Genomic DNA, 3,661 nt, shown 5'->3' with positions numbered 1-3,661 from the left:
AGGGGATGATTTCAATCTGAGCTGCAGGAAGGAAACAAAGATGGTCAGAAACAAAGAGCTCAGAAACAGGGTGAAGACGCTGCTTCTGAGCCAACAGATGAATCCAAAAACCCATTGACTTTCTTCTCACGACATCACAGGATTACTTATACAATCATCTAGTTCATGATAAAAACAGAGTCTTATTTTAAAAATCAGAGCCAAAAAAACTATTGCTTTCCAAACTGTTTAAGGGCTTAGAACAGTGGCTTGTCTAAAGCTTGATTTAAAATAATCTTTGCTGCTGGGCTTGGGAAAAAAAACAATAGAATCAGAGAGAAAGCCCACAGGACCACTACTTTTTGATCAGCTTTAAAGAAGCAGGCTCTGTATAAAAGAAAAGTGTTTATACCAGATGAATTCCAGGACATATAATAAAAAAAAAATCTAAATTTATGTGTTGAAAGTGTTTATTGCACATGTTAAAGGCTTTTCCACTCAAAAGCAGAGACACATTAAGAGTAGGGGTGTGCAAAATAATCGTCATGACGATGGATCACGATTCTAATTTTTGTGATTTACTGCATCGATTCTTAATTACCAAAAAGGAATACATAAAATACATGAATGGTTGGCACACATCAGCCAAAAACAAGTGGAATACAACTTTCAGTCCAGCAGATGTCGCTGCGGATACTGCGACGATTCGTTCAAAAACAAAACATGGAGACTGAGAAAATTTGCCCAGCTCCGTCACATTCCAAGTCTGATGTTTGGATGCATTTTGGCTTTAAAATCAAAGAAGATAAAAACAAAATTGATAGGATGCATGTGATTTACAAAAGGGGAAATGTCAAACATTTGAATGTTTTCGTTTCATTGGTTTAAAGGACCACTGAGGCCATGTAAACGGCACTGTTATTTTAAGTTTTATAAATCCTAAGCGCTTTTTGTCAGTGTGTCCACGCTTTCAGTTGCTTTCAGTTATGTATCAATTGAAGACACGATCCAGAGCATACCCAGCCAGTTAGCCACTGGTAAGGGCTGGATCTTTTTCTTACAGAGTTCAGTGAAAATATCGCAATATTTCAAGTATCGCGATGCACCGTGATAGAATCGCATCGTGGCATGTGAATCGTGATTCGGATCGAATCGTGGCTTCTTTGGCAATACCCACCCCTAATTAAGAGTCAAAACAGAAAAGCATAAAACCACGTCTGGGTGTGAACTTTTGTACTCTGAAATAACCTGAATAAGAACTGTTCAGTTCTACAGCAGTGGAAGACGAAGCAGAAAAAAAAGTCATCATTTGGTGTATCAATTATTAAAACTGGTCATGATCATATTCTGAACTGAGGAGTTAAAAACTTTCAATTAAGACAAAACTCAGCCTCAGGTTAAGACAAGGCAAGTTTATACATCCCATTTCAGTACAAAGACAAATCAAAGCTTTTAACATGAATTAAACAACAAAAAAGGAAATAAAGTCAAGATAAAAACATGAAAAAAGCAGCTAGCAAAGGAATCAAAACTCTTTCAGTGACTTAAACTTGTGGTTTTGTAGTTTCTTAAAATAATAATTTAGCCTGTGGAGTAAAGCCCCAGCATAATATTTACAACAGAAGTAATGTTTTAATCTGTTTCTATGAGAGAGCAGAGAATGAGAGGTATAAAAATACAGCAAACATGCTCATTAGGGCCACGATTTTCTGTGGATTTACTGTTAGATCTGATCTGTCAGACAGCCTAGAGCCAACCTGACTGAGTGTATTTATACCCACAGAGTGACAGCTCGGCTCTCAGATGCTATATTAAGCAGAGGGATGTTATGTAAGAGTGCAGCCACATTAGCACAACAAACAGAGAAGTTTGACATATCAAACACTCCTCTGTAGTCTGACTTTAAAACTGATCCAGGATCAGAATAAACCTCTAGGTTTGCTTTAAAAGATTACCATCAAATAAACTCAGTTTGGACCCAAAGATCAACTTACTGCCTGTAAAAAATATAACATAGCATCAAAATTAAATGTTTGAGCAGCGCTAGGCTTTCTCTGCCTGTGGGCTGGTACCCGTCTGAATGGTTGGGGGTTATGGTGGGGGTCTCCACCCCCTCGGTCCACCTATGGTTTGGCCCCTTGTCTATCTCCATATGTCCCCTACAGCCTTCAGCATGGGTCCACCTGCCACTTGCTGCTTCTTTTTCTTTTAGATATTCGTAAAAAAGGTCTGAGCTACCTGAATTTGCTTGAATTGGGAGGTTAAAGTCAACCCTCTACTTTAAATATTTTGTGCAATGAAGCTGCAGCATCGTAACATGTCAGGGCATGGGGTCACTGCATAGCCAGCTGGAAATGATGGTGGAAAAAAGTGTATTTATACTTTAAGGGTGAGAGCTGCAGCAACTGATCCAGCCTCTGCAGATCTTAGACGTGTTTAAGATGGGATGAAACCGACACCGGCTGAGTAGCTTCAGCTGGATGAAGCTGGTGCTCGGACATGAACTGGTAAACGGTAAAAAATATCTTATGTTTGGACAACTTTGCAGGGTTTTTGGAAACAAAGAGCAAACTCAGACAGAAAAGCTGCAGCCTACACACCAACACAGCCTCAGACGCTAAGGCCCGCGTGCTGCAGTCTCCTCTCTACTGTAATTAGCTCTACGAATGTTAATCCCGGATGAATTCAGCATTTCAACATCAAAGCAGATGTTGAACAAAGCCCCCGCCTAAAATTAGAGCTGATGTGGGAGCAGCAGATATTTATACGTACAGCTGCAGACTTCTGATTGGGTTCTAACATCCAGCAGCGTCCCCCTCAGACCGAGCCCTGAGGCCTTCCACGCTACGATATTTTCTTCTGTTCCGGCAGATAATAAAACATTTCATGAAGAAGAAGAATCTAAATGATGAGAAGAGGGGGGGGCTGAGGATAACTGCTCAGTGGGTTTCATAAGAAATTAAAAATAAACATAATTTATTAGCATTTAAACACCTTTATTAAGGTTTATACCACAGTATATGAAGTCACATAAGCCTGATTTATTTCTGTAAATCTTTAAACCTGAAATAAAAATAAATAAATCTTTCTTCAATGAAACAGGAATGCTTAGTAGTGCAGTGTTAAGCACTGCTGCCTTGCAGCAAGAAGGTTTTGGGTTCAATTCCCCGGCCCAGAGTCTTTCTGCATGGCGTTTACATGTTCTCCCTGAGCATGCGTGGGTTCTCTCCGGGTACTCCGGCTTCCTCCCACAGTCCAAAAACATGACTGTGAGGTTAAATGGCTTCTCTAAATTCTCTTTAGGTGTGAGTGTGAATGGTTGTTTGTCCTGTTTGTCTCTGTGTTGCCCTGTGATGGACTGGTGACCTGTCCAGGGTGGACCCCGCCTCTCGCCCGTAGACAGCTGGAGGAAGGCACCAGCACCCTTCCCGACCCCAACAGGGTTAAAGCTTGACAGCAAATGGATGGATGGAATGAAACATGTTAATTGTGAATTCAAGTTTTTTTTTTCCATTTATACATAAATTGTTGTTTAGAGATGTTTTAATGGGACCATTTCTGTTTATAATGGTGCAACACTGAGAATTACGGTGGCCCTGAAGTGCAAACTGCAACTACAAATCTAAAAGCGCAACTACATTAAGGGTTAACACAATTCCATTAACCTACCGGAAAAGGTAGG

The 3,661-nt window shown here is 40.2% G+C and overlaps 1 protein-coding gene across 3 annotated transcripts in view; it reads right to left on the bottom strand.

Annotated features, from left to right (window-relative positions):
- LOC107097347 (nuclear receptor ROR-alpha-like) overlaps window positions 1–3,661 on the bottom strand; it is a 90,159-nt gene that overhangs the window by 14,341 nt on the left and 72,157 nt on the right. The gene's annotated exons all lie outside the window — the stretch shown is intronic.

The sequence above is a fragment of the Cyprinodon variegatus genome, unplaced genomic scaffold (genome assembly GCF_000732505.1).
Source record: "Cyprinodon variegatus isolate N-32 unplaced genomic scaffold, C_variegatus-1.0 Scaffold687, whole genome shotgun sequence".
NCBI lineage: Eukaryota > Metazoa > Chordata > Actinopteri > Cyprinodontiformes > Cyprinodontidae > Cyprinodon > Cyprinodon variegatus.
This window is presented reverse-complemented; position numbering and strand designations above follow the sequence as displayed.